Source organism: Microtus oregoni, unplaced genomic scaffold, assembly GCF_018167655.1.
Source record: "Microtus oregoni isolate MIOR12 unplaced genomic scaffold, Mior012 000001F_ref0000356, whole genome shotgun sequence".
Classification (NCBI taxonomy): Eukaryota; Metazoa; Chordata; class Mammalia; order Rodentia; family Cricetidae; genus Microtus; species Microtus oregoni.
In genome coordinates, this window is record NW_024543060.1 from 54,458,817 (window position 1) to 54,476,373 (window position 17,557).

Here is a 17,557-nt window from a genome sequence, read left to right on the forward strand (position 1 = left end):
TTTCAGTTGCTTGAAAGAGTTCCATATTCTAATGTCTTTTTCAGAGAAAACATTACTAACAAAAACTTTCTAAGCCATCTTAAAAAATTTTGAATCTGTAAATAATCTAATGAATACTGAGTCTTATATCTGATCCAGTGGAAACCCTGGTTTGTTATAAATTCCTTGCACTTGCCTGAACACTGGTGTGAGTCTATTTCTTTGTTTTATTCAACCCGTTAAGTGTGACTTACATGGACAGTACTTTATCATCCTCACCGCACTAGAAAAGAAACACCCACATCTCAATGTGAAGATACCCACCAACAGGGCTATAGCGGAAGGTTAGTATCGTCTTACAACCCATTTCACAGAGTCTATTAGAGTAGGGCAGCATCTACCCAGTTCATTTGCTTTGGACTACTGTGTCTGTGTATGGAGGTCAGAGGACAACTTTCAGGAGTTAGGTTGTCTTGTTGGACCCTACTGTCCATTTAACAAACACCCACCAGCATAAAGCCTGTTGGAGAAACTGTATTGTTGCTCACTGTGGCTCACTACTAATCTAAAACCTACCCACCTTATAATATTGTGCTCAATTCCTCTTCATTTCTACCATCTTCTCTAGCTCTAACAGCTAAGACCTGCCAATTCTGGCTCCAAAAACACTTGTATTACTAACTGGGTATTTGTTTTCGTGATTAATATTTTACCTTTGCTAAAACCTTCTGTATAAAATTATTTATTTCAATCCTAACACGCAAAAACTGTGAACAATTAGCTCTCAATAATACATAGCCAGATGTGTAGAAACAAGGCATCCAAGTTGGGCATGGCAATATGCACTTTTAATCCCAGAACTGAGGAAGCTAAAGAGGAGCTCTGTGAGTTCAAGGTCAGCCTGGTTCACTACTGAGGTCCACCCAAGGCTACATAATGAGGACCCAAGTTCCAGCACCTACATTGGGTGGCTCACAACTGTCTGTAATTCCGCTTAAAGGACTCTGCGCCCCCCTTCTGATATCTGTGGCACCTGCACACACATGGTTCACACATATACACACAGGCACATACATATATAAATATTAAAACACAAAGATTAGATCTGATTGACATTAAAAACCCTTTGAGAGCCCAGAAAAGGCCTCAGTGGAAAATAAGCTCCCAGAGAAGGGTCAACAACATTCATAGTTCCAAGAGAACTGAAACCTCAGACAAATCAACATCAACACCACTAAACCACAGCAGCCAAGTCCATAGGAATGCGCATGGCAGGAAAACTGTCAAATTGAAGGGCAGCCTGGCCCTATGTCAAACCAAACATAAAAATCGACCACAACCCAAAACTCTAACAATAAAAACAAATGACAGAACCAAAGGTTGACAAGTACCTAAGACACACAACACTTCTGTAACGGCAGCGCTGGGGGCAATGACAATGGACGGGCTCAGGCAGGAGGATGACAAGTTGGAGATCAGCCTGGGCTTTGGCTACACAGTGAGACATAGTCTTAATAAACAAAAAGGAAGTATGTAATTTCTCTGATTTATCCTTATGCTCCAAAGAATCATCTAAAACATAAAGGACAATGTGGACACCTGGGTGTTTAATGTCCAGGAGATTCTGCTGGGGAGCAAAGCACGGTCAACTCTAGTGTGCAGTGATAAAACTCAACACCATCTTCTCAGGTGGCGGAGAGTTACTATCTGCACAGGACCCTCAGTGGGAAACCAAGCAGCGCAGGCTTTACCAGCAGCCCTACCACTTCTGTTGAGGCAGAGCAGCCCCGCCCGCTCACACACAAGCCTTCTGCACCCTGCTCTCCTCCTAGTACTCCATGCCCCCTCTCCTGCCCTTCATGGCTGATGAAGGGCATCATTTTCTTCTCAATGACACAAATCTATAACCTGAGCACTCAGGAGGCTGAGGCAGGACAGCCATAAATTCAAGGTCAGTGAAGTCTCTTACTCACCATCTCAAAACAAAACAACCAAAACAGTATCATTTCGCACCCCAGAGAGATAGTATAAATTCTTTTTCTGTCATTAAAAGCTAGCAAAAGGCCTTCCATGGTGGTACACAGCTGTAATTCCATCAGGAAGCGAGGCAGGGGATTTTCAGTTTAAGGCCAGTCTCTGCCTCAAACCTCAAAAGCCCCAAAACCTTAAAAACAAAGTAAACAGTACATACATGCGTGCGTGCACACACACATAACATAATAAAAAAGCCACTAAAGCCTATGATTCAAGTGAGGGAGCTCATGGGGAGAAAACCAAAAATACATAAAATAGCTAAAACAGAAGAAATTTTACCCAGTTTTTAGTTAATAACTATAGTGCATGACAGTATTTAGTGGCAACCTGTGATGAACTTGGATGTCCTGGCCATAAAATATGATCTCAGTATGTTCCCCAGTTCAGACCCGTTAGAACAGCTGAGCAGTTAATTACTTAACTGAGAAGCACCAAAGCTCCTGGAACTTTCCTCCCCCGCTGGGATTAGCTCCTGTAGGCAGAAGCCCTTTAGCACTTAACCCCTTAAGTGGGCACCGCACACCACACACCCATTCCTTCTCTAAGCCAACCCCATCTGTTTAAAGAGTGCTGTTCAATAGCTTGGTTTCTCTTCAGATCATGTAAACCTGCCTTCTACTAAAGGTTCCGGGGAAAGGAACAAGGCAGGGTTTTTAACCAATTTATTTTTTAGTTATGTGTCTGTGGTGAAGTATTGTACCTGAGGACCAGGCCAAATCATCAGGCCTCTGAAGCTGGAGTTACAGACAGCTGCTAGGAACTGAACCCACCTAGGTCCCTCTACATGACCACTATCTGGACATATCAGCTGAGCACCTTTTACTAAATTCTAGTTTGTGTGTATTTATGTGCACGCACACACGTGTGCACATGTGAAGGTCTAAGGACAACCTCTAGGAGTCAGTTCTCTCCTCCCACCATACGGGCTCCAAGTCTCTTTCTTAGTCATCAGGTTTGCTGCCCCTATTAATCAGCTTTTTTGAGGCCTTGCATTGGCAGGATTATTCATGTGGAAAAAACAAGATACCACTTTCTGTGAAAGCATGGTAGAATACCCCAGTCTGTTCCTTTGTAGTTTAAATAGATAGCAAGAGGTCAGGATCTGTAACTTTCCCAGGCTAGCCCACCCTGCTAGTCAGTAGTGAGCTGGCTACAAATCAAAGACATCCTCTGTTCTTCCACTCTAAGATGAGAGTCGAAGATCCTGGACATCTTGGGATCCTCCCACTTTAGACCTTTGGTTAAGAAGACTGGCTCACGGAGCACCCACCACCTACCCATCCACCTTTCTACCTACTTTCATGGTCTGAATCTAGCTAATAGAGCTAGATCTAGGCTACTACAAAAACCTAAAATTTCACTGTTTAACAAGATTGCTATGATTGTTCCTAAGTAAACAGGAAAAAGAAACAGCATTTTTCCAAAAGGTAATTTGGACATACCAAATAATTATCTAAATTTATGTGATCAAAAATAATGGACTGCCTAGAGAAGCCTACAAAGAAACTACATTAACCCAATTCTGTATTAGCAAAAATTCAGAAACAAGGCCACGACACTCAAGACTTCTTACAGTATCTAGCGCTGGTCACTTTGAACACACTGGCTATATAGTTAAACAAATCTTCAAGTAATGACTCATTTCATTGTGTACTCTTTCAAATGTTCCTTAGGTTCAAAGAAAGACGTTCCCCACAGTACTAAGAGGCTGCTGTCAAGTATGAAGGGCCCAGTACCCAGAAAAGCTTTCTAAAATCCCAATTTTTGCTTAAGAGCTATTTATAATCATCCAGAGATACTGCTACAATTGTCCTTAGGACAACAAGCACGCTTGCTGTTTTCAACAGAATGTCAGAGGCTGGGGTAATGGCTCAACAGTTACGAGCACTGCTGTCCTCCCAGAGGACTGGGCTTCAATCCCCAGCACCCAGACTGGTTTGTGACGTCAGTCTCAGGTACCCTCTTCTGGCCACCATGGGTACTCAACACATGTGCCACACAGACATCAGACACACAGAACAATTAAAATCTTTTAAAAAAGCTTAATACTAATTCTGAATTTGAATATTTATCAAGCATTCTTTTTTTTGTTCTTTTCTTCCTTTTTTGGGGGGGGGATAGGGTTTTTTTTTCCCTCTGCTTAGCAGCCCTAGCTGTATTGGAGCTCATACATATATATATATAACAGGTTGGCCTGGAACTCAAGAGATCCACCTGCCTGCTGGTATTAAAGGCATGAGCCATCAACACCTAGATTACAGGCATTCTTTTTTTTTAATTCAAAGTTTCATATTTAATTTTCCACAATAAAAGATGTAGGTCAAGCCTTTGGGCTTTAAGATAAGTTGTACCTAACTCTCAGCTGGACTGTCTCCCGTGATGAGGAATTTTTTTTCTTAAGCCAAACTTTTTCCTTTAAAAAGTGAGTGGTGCACGCCTTTAATCCCAGCACTCAGGAGACAGAGGCAGGAGGATCTCTGTGAGTTCGAGGTCTAAAAGAGTTAGTTCCAAGACAGGCTTCAAAGCTACAGAGAAAACCTGTCTCGGAAAAAAAAAAAAAGTGAGTGGTTCTGGGAACGGCAGAGATGGCTCAGCAGTAAAAGCACTTATTGCTCCTGCTGAGGACCCAGGTTCAATTCCCAACACCCAGCTGGCGCTCACAACCAACCTTCTACAGCTCCAGTTACAGAAGACCCACCCACTCTGATCTCTGAGGGCAGCCTGCACACAAACAAGCAGGTAAACATAATAAATCTAAAAGCAAGTAACTGGTTTGGCTCATGAGAGTCACTTTTCTTGGGGACAATCACTAGCTTCAGAGGGAAACCATCATGTTTCAAACATTCTATTTGTCATATTAAAAAGACCTGTACCCAGGGAAGACCTAATTCATCTTTAGAACATTTAGGTGGAACTTTTTCTTCCTTTTAAACAGTCAGGGCAGTGAAGGATATGCCAGAGTTCTAATCCGCTTCCCTCCAGCCATGCTTGCCACTGGTCTTGCATCATAGAAATAAATGTCAATACAGTGGAAAGGGCAAAGGATGTCTTTGCATTATTGATGTAACTAACAGCTTTGTTCCTGCCGACTCTCCAAGCACATCTACAGATCTGCAGAGTCTCTTGGATCATACTCTGAGAACCACTGAGCAAAACAATTCCTACTGAAAGCTCCTCAAGTCTGGGATGCACAAGTCATCTCGGCCACCTCAAAGCTGAAGCAGGAGGACAGCGACGGCAAGTTTGAGGACAGAGCGGGAACACAGGAAGACCTTTTCTCAAAAGCAGAACAATGGCTCCACAACCCTTCACTCAGATCTCCCGGAGAGAACAGCTGCCCTGAAGAGTCCTACGGTGTGTAAAACGTTCACAAGCGAGACTTTACTCAAGTCCGACATCTACATGTCATCTTGCCGAGGAAAGCAGGGAGAAGAGAGCCTCCGAGTGGAAAGCTGAGTTTCCCAGAGCGCCGGAGCAGTGCGGAGATTGCACACCACACCGTGCTGTTCTTCTTATCCTCTGTACTGCAAATATTGTAACCAAACCTGTAAAGCCGAACACTTGAAAACTCAGCCAATCTTAGCAATACGAACGTGCAGCATCCAAACTAGAGAAACTCTAAGAGTAGAGGTCCACATACACCTTGTCCTGACCCCTTCCTACCTGTACAGTAGAGATGCAGAGTTGTATCACTGAGAAGTTAATTCATTACCTCAAAATCATAGATGTTGTATCTGTAACACAGTAGTCGTTTGTGTCTATACTGTTCCTTTTTTAACAAGACCTCTAATTTTATTAGCTTAGAGAATCCCTGAATTTACTACAAAGTGATTCCAAAGGGCTGGGGATGTAGCTCTGTAGTACTTTGTCCAGCGTGCAAAGCCCTCGGTTTGAGTCCTCCCAATAGTGATGATGATGATGACTATGAAAAATATATTCTAATGTGTGAGGATAAACTTCAGAAGACAAGCAATTAGAGCCCAATTGTAGCTACTACTTCCTATGTCCTCCCAAGTCCACTTGAAACTATAAGTGGGCAGAACATGGCTTTCCTATTTTTTTCCTATCGCACAAGACAACAAGGAAAACCACAGGTGGGAGAGATAGCCCACCAGTGAGGCAATCAATTCCCTTTTTACTTTCAAAACAGCTATGGCTGAAGTAAAGGAAAACATAGCCCAGGTTAGCCTGGAACTTGCTGTGCAGCAAAGGCTGACAGAAGGATTGCCCTTCCTGTGCCTCCTCAAATGCTGGGGTTACAGGTACAGATCACCACACACAGCTGGGAAAAACAAATTTTATAAATATATAGTTGCTGAGATAAATTTTAGATCACTCTGTGATGCTCTCTCTCTAACATCCCCAGCAGGCTATCTATCTGTAACCCCCATCCCTGAAACAGTTCACCCAGAAGTTACCTCCTGAGTCCCGACCTAGCTTAGACGGAAGAGTCTCATTGCTGTAAAGTAGCACAACTATAAAGATATGAAACACTAGTTAACACCCAGAAGCCTTAGGAATCAGTAAAAAGTCAAACTCAGGCTGTAGTTAGAGAATGATACCCATCACCTAGAAATGAGTGTGTGTCCACTATTCAAGCACCTTGAATGGAACCAATTTTAAGTACAACAAATGATATTTCAGAATATTATTATCCTTTTGTATAATAAAAACAAGAATGAAAATTTGCAATTCCTGTTGCAAATATTCTTAGAGAATTTAAAAGCAATTATAAAACCATATACCCCTAAACTTTCATTTCTTTCCTTGTAAGTTTTAGGACTCTCTGGAAGCTTAATAAGCTGCTGTGTACCCTCAATCTGAACATTAGGAGTAAGCACAGCAGTGCTCATGAAGTGTGGGAAATAAGTAACATCCTTTATCTCCATGAATTCTAAAATTCTGTTATTTTAAGGAGGCAAAAAAAAAATCCTGATTAACTTTACAAACTAGAAACTCTACTGCTAAAGGATTGATCTTAGAATCCAGTCAAGTGAGTTCACACAAAGGACAACAAATTATAAAGCAAGTCACACTTCTACTGTAAATGAGTAAGCTCCTCCTAGCTTCTCTTTTTCTTCTGTGTGTGTGCCTGAGCACAGGTGTGTGAGAAGTACACCGGTAGGTGGGCATCTGTGAGCCCAGAAGGAGGCTGTGGCGCCCCAACAGCTAGAGGTAGAGAGGTGGTCAGGAGGCAGCAGGAATCCAATTCAGGTCAAAAGCAGCAAGCACTCTTGACCCCTGGCCATCTCCAGCCCTTCATTCTACTCTTCCACTGTATCCTTGAGATTTCTAAAGAACTAATTTCAAGACTTTAGCCCTCAGCTGCTAATCAGAACCTTTCAACACTAGTGCAAAACAGCCACAATTACTGAGAAGATCAACTTTCAGTACGAGACAGCACAATGTTAAATAAAAATTTTATCTGGTATTACAATGCATCAAGCCATGGTTTAAGACATTGTTCTTATTTAAAAAAAGTTCAGTTTGAAAAGACAAACAGTACAAACGTCAGCCTAATCTATGTCCACAAAAATGAGAAAACAAAGAGAACAAATATAGAAACAAAACAACACACATATCCTTCATAGACAAACCAGATCAAAAACACAAAGTATATTTAGTTATGACTTTATAACAAGCCTTGGACAACTGAAGAGTAATTGCTATTTTCAGTGAGAGATTGGACCTCTCACCACCAAGCCGCATCCCCAGCAGAAAGATGGATCTGAACGAACTCTACAGTGATGACATGACATCATTGCTATAGAGATAGCCGTTGACTAGAGCAGAAACACTAAACTAACCTTGTAGCAGTTCAAATCCAAACATTATATATTAACATCTACCCCTGAAAATGTATTACAGCACACACGTGAAGTCAGTAACATCTCCTTGACAGTCAACAATAAAACACCAAATGCAAACCACACTTTGGGGGAGGAGAGAGGTAAACTCTGCTAAGTTTTCTCAGATCTTATTTCACAAGTTAATTTCATTCAATAAATATTTATCAAAGTGCCTAAACAAAAAGCAAAGAGCGCTAAACATGAGATTTCGATCTCAATTTTAGACTTTACACTTAAAACAGCAAGTACAGTTACATGTCATCAAACTCTGCATAGGCAAAATCTTTCAAAGATCTCCATAAACGTAGATTAAGTTATTTATGTATTTACTTATAAAGGTTTCATTAGTCCAGGCCTTTAATGTACGGCAATCATTCTACCTCAACCTCTGAACTGCTGAGATTACAGGTGCAAACGGCTCACGAGGGAGGGCTCACTTTCTCTGTAGGTCAAAAGGAAACACTGGAATCATTATAAATGACCAATGATAAAATGATCAATTTGTAAAGTGAGTGAGCCCAAACACAATGTACAAGTAATTCTTTTTCAAAGTTACACTGTGCTCTTCAGTCTCTTTGAATTTTCCATTTAATTCCTCTAAATTTAAGTCCCAAACATCACTAGTGCTCAGGTAAAACCCGAGGAACTAAGAATACACATGACAGAATTAATTCCTATCGTTGTGATGTTTTTATTTAACTCCACTTAACTTCCATTGAGAGAATCTATGTAACAGCAACACGCTAGTCATTTGAGGTACACAAAAGAATATATTCTGTCCTTGGACTTTACAGTTCAGTAGAATAGATAAAAATACACAGCAGTAACAGAAGTTAGGAAGTGATACAAGCCACTGAGGGGAAGAGTGATAAGTTAGAAAAAGGGGAAAGACATGGCCGTCATCTCCGCGCCCCGAACCACAGCTTAGCACTGCGTCCTCCAGCAGTCTTCTGATACCAGGCACATTAAACCCAAATAGCTGTATGTCCTTCAGCAATTTACTTTGTGGCTTCCATAGATAAGGTTATTAAACTACCGAGAATGTCAACACGAGAGTACAAGGGAACATAGTGCACTACAGAGATTACAAGTGTGGATAAGCTCAAACAAGACCGTCAATAGGGAGTCCGTGTCTTTAAGTAAAAATTATTTCCTCCCCAGAGTATTAACTTCCTCTAACTTAAACCTGGGGACGACACCATCCACCGCCATTATCCACACTTAGCTAACCAAGGCGCTCTAGCTTGGAGAGGAGCGGATAATAGGACTAAAAAGATTTGCAAGATTTAACTCACCATTCAATGCCACATTTCGTCCTGTGGGTTCTTTTATGGATAAACCACTGCCTTACAAATCAGCAGACTCAGGTTATCTTACCTGTTCTAGGCCTCAGTTTCCTCCTCCACAAAATGACAGGGTGGGACCAGATTTAAATAGTCCCTTTCCAGCCCTTAAAAAGTCCCATGACTCTATAAGGACTTAATACGTAGATTCCAAGTTAGCTCTTAGATTGATAAGAGCTTTAAACGAGAAGAATCTCTCCATTCAATTAAGTTACTTCTTGCTAAGAGAAATTCCTTTTAGGCAAGTCTCAACAACGTTCTAATTATACAAAAGAAAACTGAAAAAATGAATTTACAAGTTAGAAGCACTCGGTCTATATCAATACACACTGTCAGCAAAGCAAACATTCAACAATTTAAATATTAATTTAAAATATTAAAAGTCCAGCCTTCACCATAATGTCAATTTTCAACTCAGTAAAAATGCGATTTCCCACTTCTGTAATAAAGAAGTGCTTGTATTGACACCAGTCAGGAGTCGCGGGGCCAAAATGTCTTTCTGAAGTATGGGAGGGTGGGAGGGGGCAAGCGAAAGAAAAGCAAGCCCATCCGCTCAAACTCCGAAGGGAAGATCTTTCTTCCTCCACCCCATGGAAAATCCGGAGGGCCCAGTTCCCTGGGAGTAGTTTCAAAGAAAATTCAGGGCGCTGATAAGTCAGTTTCAGAATCAGACATATCGAGATGTCGAAAAAAGGAGAAGAGGACAGACTTCCTGGATTTTCTCTCTGCAAGAGAGAAAAGAGATTTCCTCTTGCTGACGAAGGGAAAGGCCCCTTTAACATTTTTTTCTCTGTCTCTGCACCGTGGCGGCTGCCAGACTAGGTGGGGCTCGCTCCCTTGCCTTCCTTCGGCCACTTCCCGCAACAAATGAAGCAAGCCAGCCACGATCCGGGCAAACTTTTTCCCTGTCAGGCTCGAGCCCGCGGGGCGCCGGGGAGTGGTCCCCCCACCCCTATCAACGCTACTCCGCCCGGGCCGGAGCTGGGAGAAACCCCGGGTGTCCGCAAAGGACAACTTTCTGGTTTCCGCTCTAACTTCCACCCACCCCGCGGCGGGGATCGGGGATCGGGGCGCGGCGAGGAAGGCTGCGGTGCCGCGGGCGGCGGCTGGGGGTTCCTCGGGCGCTCACTTCCTCCGCCATATTTCAGACATTTGACCCCTTCCGCAAAGCGCGCTGCTCCCCGCCGCGGCTGAGGTTCCTCCCCGGCCGCTCCGAGGCGGCTCGCCCGCTGAAGCGAGGGGTTCGCGAGGGGTTCGCGGGGGGGGGGGGGGGACCCCGCAGCCACCTGCCGCGCGCCCGGGCCACCGTCGCCGCCGTGCAAGCTTCCCCCCACCCCGGCCGCCCCGCCCGGCCCGCGCGGCCCCCCATCGGCCCCCTCCAGCCGGCCCGCGCCAGCCCCACCGCCACGCACGCGCTCCGCTAACCTCTCGCGCTGTCACCGGGTCCCCGCCGTCGCTGTCGCTCCGCGTTCCCTTCGGCTCGCTGCTCCCGGCGCCACGGCGGTCTCTGCCGCCGCCGCCCGCCGCCGCCTCCGCCGCTCAGGCTGCTTTCCACGCCTGACTCTGGGCGAGGTTTGGCGGTGTCGCCTTGACGTCAGGCGTTCAGCCTCGTTCTCGCTTCCGCCCGCGGGCGGGGCGCGCAGGAGCGCAGCCCGGGAAGGGGCGGGGCCGGGGGCGGGGCCCCGGGCCGAGGAGGCGCGGCCTCGGCGGGCTGGTCCTCGTCCTGGGCCTCGCCTGGTCTCTGGCCGGCCGGCCCCAGCCGTGGTCCCCGTTCCTGCCAGCGCCCTCGGGGTGCTCCGATCAGCTTCGCCTCCGCCTGCTGACTGTCCGACACAGTCGGGAGTCAGCCTCCACGGAGCGCATCCTCTCGACCCCAGCGGATAACGGGGAGCTCAGGGCTTAGAAACCCTCCGAAGCGGTCGCGGGGCCTCCGAGTGCACACTGGAATTCCGTCGCCAACGCCCCCAGGCCGTTGGTGTTCGCGTGGTCCTTTGTGCTGGGGAAAGTAGCTGGAGAAGTAACAGAGCTGCAGTCCCCACTCCCAGAGCGCAGTGAAAGAGCCCGACCAGGGCAGTTTTCATTTTTCAATTGGCCTTTCATTGGATTTGACAAGTATTTCAGCCTGCCGTGTCTTAACCAGGGCCAACTGTCCGAATTACTCTGCAGATACAATTCACAAATGGATGATACCTAAGCATGCTTATTCCCGGTACCTAAATTAACCCTGTTTATAAAATTAAAATAAGTGGTTCATTGAAGTGCACGCCTGGGGCGCCTTCGTGACTTTATAGATTATTCATAGGTGTAAATCTATGATGTGACTCCGGAAAGCACCGGCCAAAAATGTCTAGTACCAAAGAGCACAAGAACTTACATAGACTTAATCATTAGAATATTTTTCACACTACCACCTTTAATAAGAGAACCAGCCCCATCAGAGCTTTGTTTTGAAGAGTTTGTTTCTATTCTTTGTTTTTGAAACAGGGTCTCACCTTATTATGTAGTTCTGGCTGGCCTGAACTTGCTATGTAGACCAGGTTGGCTTTGAACTCGTGGAGATACACCTGCCTCTACCTCTGGAGTGCTGGGATTAAAGGCGTGAGCCACCAAGGCCAGTTATTGAACAGGTTCTGATGGGCGAAAACAATTAGAGAGGAAATTACGGAGGAAAGTAGGCAATTGAGCTGGGCACTATTCAAATTATTCTGGAAATTTTTACAAACTCTGGAAGAGAAATGGGGAGTATAATGTCACTCTTTTTTAAGAATTGACAACTAAGATGACCTAGGCTAAGTGAGTGGATCTGAATGAATTATGGCTGGCCTCAGGACACAGGCCTGTAAGAGCTTACCTCTTTTTCTATAGGCTAAGTGCAAGGAGGTTCATAGCAAATTCTAGGCTGGCTGAGGCCACAGAGTAAGTTAAAGCCAATTTAGACAATTTTGTGAGCCTCTCAAAATAAAAAATAAAAAGAGGGTAGGGATGTAGCTCAGTGGTCTACTGCTTGCCTGGTAAGTGTGCAAGTGTAGCAGTCAGCACTTTAGTGCAGCAAAAGGAGAAACAGCATAATTAATGTGTGTGTGTGTGTGTGTGTGTGTGTGTGTGCGCGCGCGCGCGTTCTCCTGTTTAGGCACAGAAAAGCCAGAGGTCAACACCATTTATCTTTCCTCTTTAATTTTTTTGAGACATCTCTCACTGAACCTTACCAATTAGGTTCAAGTGACTGACCAAGAAGGCCCAAGGATTCTCCTGTCTCCATGCTGATTCGATTCTGGGATCACAGGCATGGGCCACCACCCTGGATTCTTAGGTGACTGTTGGAAATGGGTACCCAGGCTCTCATGCTTGTGCAATGAGCACTTTACCCACTGAGCTACCCTCCAGTTCCAGAAACAGTGTTTGGTAGCATTACAGTTTGTATTTCGTAAGTAAACATGTTACCTATTTCAATAATTGTCATTTTCTGAGAACAGTTTTTAATGGAAGTTTCAAGGGGAAATTTCAGAGCAGTCTGTTGGAATTGTTATCAATTATAAATGAACAAATTGCAAATTCGATTTTGCTATCTTATCAATTATTGAATGAAAATTTGACAAGTCTGAAAGCCTGAAATTTTGAACAAGAGTGCTGAATAAACTGGCTTTTCCCCCTCCTGTTGTTTTTAAATTCTTTGACATTTGGGCAATTCCTTCTTCCTTTTTATTCAGAAAGAGTGGAGCCACAGTTTGTAGAATTGCTTATTTTAAGTTTAAGTACTTTTATCATCTCATTAGGCTGGTCGTCAATGCAAGTTGTATTGAATTGTGATTGGTATATAGAGAACAGGAAAACCCTGTGTCTGGTAGTCCTGGATTCGCTTTTGAATTTGAACTCCTTGTCCTGTTTTTCTGTCAGACCAGGGTGTCTTCTGCTGGCGACTTCTCTCTAACTTGTGTGCAAACCGGGGCTCATTACCATTGTCACCAAACCAGTTTTGTCTCCTTTTCCTTTGCTAATTGTGTCACCATCTTTTAAATTATCCACTCTTCAAACCTGTCACCTTTCTCTTCCTTCCCTTGAATAACCAACCCTCAACTGGTGCATCTATTAAGCAGCAGCTGGACAAGATTTTCCAGGCCCCTCTGGTCCATTTCAACTAAGACCACACTTGTTTATGTTGACACAACTGATTTCCTGGACCTTTGGAGCCTCGTAGCTTTAGCTGCCTACTGTGACCCATTTTACACATTGTTGCTAGATAAATTATCTTAAAGCTACTCAGTAGTCACTCCCTTCCTGAAGAAGCCTTCAATTACTCTCCTGTAATTTCACTTTCCCTTTTTGCTTAGAACTGCCTTGCAGTCAAAATGGACTTCTCATCTTACTCACAGTGGCACCTTTCCCACTCCTCTGTTGGACATAGGGGATTGCTCGTGTTTGGAAAACCCCTGCCCATCCCATCTTACTACTCAGGGCCCATCTACTTTCTCTAAGAAATAATGAGTTTTCCTTTGATATGTCAAATGAGTTTCTTTCTCTTTTGAGTCCCATAATGCAGCATTGCTTTCTCTTTCATGAGCTGTGCCTTTCCCTCTAAACAGGAGTTAGCAAACTTTTTCTGCCAAGTGCCAGATAGTAAATATCTAAAATAGAGGGTCAGTGTTGTAGCTGCTGAAATGAGCAGCTATTCAGTTCTGCAACAGTAACACAAAAGCAGCCATAAACAATACAAAGAGGGCCAGCAAGACTCACTACTTACAAATGCTCGTGGCCAAAACTGATAGCCCAGGCTCCATGTGGTGGAAGGAGAGAACTGACTCCCACAATTTACCCTTTGACCTCTACACTCATAGCACAAGTACACACACACACACACACACACACACACACACACACACACAATAAGTTAATATAAAAATTGCAAAGAATGGATGTAATTCTAATTTAATAAAATTTTACTTGTGGGTGGGAGTTGGAGAGATAGTTCAGCCTTTAAAAGAGCTTTTTGCTCTCGCAGTGGACCCAAGTCCAATTCCCAGCACCCACATGGTAGATCACAACCATCTATAATTCCAGTTCCAGGTCAGAAGCCCTCTTCTCGCTTCCACAGACATCAGGAAAGCATGTGATGCACATACCTACATTCAGGCAAAACATTCATACACACAAACTAAATCTAAAACAAAAAACAAAATCAAAACTTTACTCATCAACCTTAGAATGTGGCTTACATGTAATTTTTTATCTGTCACAGAATAATGTTTTTGTTTTGTTTGTTGTTTGTTCTGGTTTTTCGAGACAGGGTTTCTCTGTAGCTTTGGAGCCTGTCCTGAAACTTGCTGTGTAGACCAGGTTGGCTTTGAACTCACAGAGATCCACCTGCCTCTGCCTCCCTAGTGCTGGGATTAAAGGCACATGTCCCCCGGCCCAGTATAAGTGGTCTTCTTATCTTTGTCAACCTCTAACTCCTGCCATGGAGGGTGGTTGCAAAAGTGCAGAATTTTATTTATATATATATATATATGTGTGTGTGTGTGTGTGTGTGTGTGTATACATGCATATATATATGTGTGTGTGTATGCATGTATATATGTTCATATTCATACACACACACACAGACATACCAAGAGAACAGCCAACAACACACTGTTCTGAAAGGCTCACTTTTCAGTATTCCCTTGTGAATGAAGTAACAGAATAAGACCTGGTCAATACACATTAATGCTCCTGACAAGTTTGGTTGGAAGCTAAATAGTATGAGCCTTGTTTAGGCTGATAATCATTAACTGTTAAGAAAAATAATACAGTTAGGGCATTCATGCTCCTTCCCTTTCTTAGAGTCATGTTCTCGCCATATAGCTCCAGCGAGCCTGGAACTCAATGTCCTTTCTGCCTCAGCCTGGAACGCTGGTATGACCACATTTAGCTGAAAGCTCTTACTTTTAAACCTGCATATTTGAGCCAGGTGTAGTGACTCATGCCCGTCATCCCATCACTTAGGATGCTAAAGTTAGTAGGGGGTACTGTTAGTCAGCGGCCAGCCTGAGCTACATAGCAAGACCTGGTCTCAAAAATATAAATAATAAATAAAATAAAAATCTATTTTCTTATACTTTCCTGTGCTTTGAGATGAAGCTAAAGTAAGTATAGATGTCAAAGTAAAAATTAAAGGAAGCAAAGGCATAAAAGATTAGAAATAATGTGTCAGGCTAAACACAGCAATGGCTATGGGTGAGTACTCTGAAATTTTACTTTTCCTAAAAGGGGAAAAACCAGCTTTAAGCATCTTCTTGTCCTGGGGGTTGAGGCCTTGCTACTTTCTACCCCTTATCTCCATATGGCAAATGCTATTGTGCCTCTGTCACCACATAGAAAAGAAAAAAACACCCCATGGTTACAGAATTTACCCAGGACCACTCCACTCACAGACGGTGAAACTGAACCGGCTCTCGTATCTTCCACCGTTCCACACCACTTTAGAAACAGAATCGACCAGCAAATGTGTCTTGAAAGCCTTTTATTTGGTTAGCATCATGCCAGGGGCCAACAGTGGCAAAGTAAGAAATGCTTCTTGGTCTAGATGTATTATTTGAGTAGCACAAGCAGGATCGGCTACATGTCTTTTGAGTCAGTTTCAAATGAAAATGCTCGTCTCAGTAGAGTAAATAATAAATAATGAAAAAAAACCTTTAATATCAACATGGTAGCATTAAAACGTTAAACCAACCATGAGCCCCTTTTAAGTACACGGGCTGCTATGTGAGCTTCATATCCCCGAAACTGGTTCAGTACAGAGCTCAGCAGTGGTTAAAAAGGAACGTAACAGACCAGTGGCAGTGGTGCACGCCTTTAATCCCAGCACTCAGGAGGCAGAGGCAGGCAGATCTCTGGGAGTTTGAGGCCAACCTGGTCTACAGAGCAAGTTCCAGGACAGCCAGGGATACATAGAGAAACCGTCTCAAAAAACAAAACAAAAGAAAAAAAAATCACTTCTTGGATGCAAAAGAGAAAAAAAGAAAATCGGGTCTTAAATCCCCAGTCAGTTTCACACTGTGTTCTTGGCCCGAGATTGTATCCAAAGTCTACGTGGTTGTTTTATAGTTCTGTCGTCAGGTCAGGGCGTACGAGGCTCTGCTACTGCGGGAAGCATCTCAGAACTCGCAGTCTCCTCCGGTAACTTTGTGTGCCTCTAAGATTTCTGTTTGGGGGAAACCATGTACTTACAGGAGAGAAAAATGAAGCTTGTGTAACAACTATAATAACTGCTTATTTGTCTCCAGTTGTATTTCAAATTGTGCCTGAACGCCACGGCAGCAGTTGTGGGTTTGACCAACAAACCTGCCTATACCACATTAAATAAATCTAGCAGTTCTATAATCTTGTCATTGCTAATGTCTATGATATAAAGCACAGATTACACCTAAAATTTCCTCTGCTTGAGCCTTAGCTGAGAAAAGCCATAAAAATGAAAATGACATTCTGAGAGCCACCAGAAAACCACTGCAGAAACCAACTTCATGAAATACACTCTGTCATGAAAATTTCATAAGCAATTTAAAGAGCTGGGCACGGAGCTCCAAGGAAAACCGTTTGACTCCCATGTGTGAGGCCCCGTGTTTCAGCCTCCTAACACCAGGGTGGCGTGGGGGTGGGGGTGGGGAGAGGAGTATAAATTAAGAGACTCTTCAAAAGCCAGGAGTAAGCCCTAACAGATTCTAGCCTGTCCCTGACTTAAATAGTTAATCCGCGAAAGGTGCTTAAGCGTCAGACGTGTCCTGGTACTTTATCATCCGGACAATAATTACTTCCTAGTGCCCGGTTTCTCCAAGTCCTATAGATAGGTTTTAATGGTCCATCATTCAGACGAGAAACCAAAACTTCATCATCCAAAGCTATATAGAAATACTTGGCAGAGCTGAAATCTGTATTCTAGTTTATTTGCTCCTGGCACCTGGCAGCCCTGTGTGTTCCTTTCTGAGGACAGCTTTTCAGCCAGGGTGCGCGAGGAGGCTGGGGGGGGGGGGGGGGGGGGGGCGGGCGGGCGGGGGGATCTCTCATGTCTGTCTGATACTCCTCTAAGGCACAGTGGGCTCTGGATTTCTCTCATTCCTACTGCACTGTTCATTTGGTGCTCACTATACGCTGCCTGCCTGAGCTGCTTTTGTGTCCCCACCATTCTGAGACCAAATCTCACCCTGAGTATGTGTCATATAGCTGGGCCCATAAATAAGAAGTTAATGCCATTTTATAGGAGTTTCCAATCCTGGCTACAGGCTCTAGAGTAGTCATGGTGGGCCTGTGACCTGTGGCAGTTATTTAACTTTCTTTTTTTTTAACTATTAAGCTTTAACATATAGGGCTTAAAGCAGTGTT

The 17,557-nt window shown here is 43.9% G+C and overlaps 1 protein-coding gene across 1 annotated transcript in view; it reads right to left on the bottom strand.

Annotated features, from left to right (window-relative positions):
- The window catches only part of Rap1b (RAP1B, member of RAS oncogene family), a 33,787-nt gene extending 23,004 nt beyond the window's left edge, over nucleotides 1-10,783 (bottom strand). The window contains exon 1 of the mRNA XM_041672647.1: nucleotides 10,631-10,783. The gene's annotated coding sequence lies outside the window, so the exon portion shown is untranslated. The remainder of the gene's footprint in view (nucleotides 1-10,630) is intronic.
- Between the last annotated feature and the right edge of the window lie 6,774 nt (nucleotides 10,784-17,557).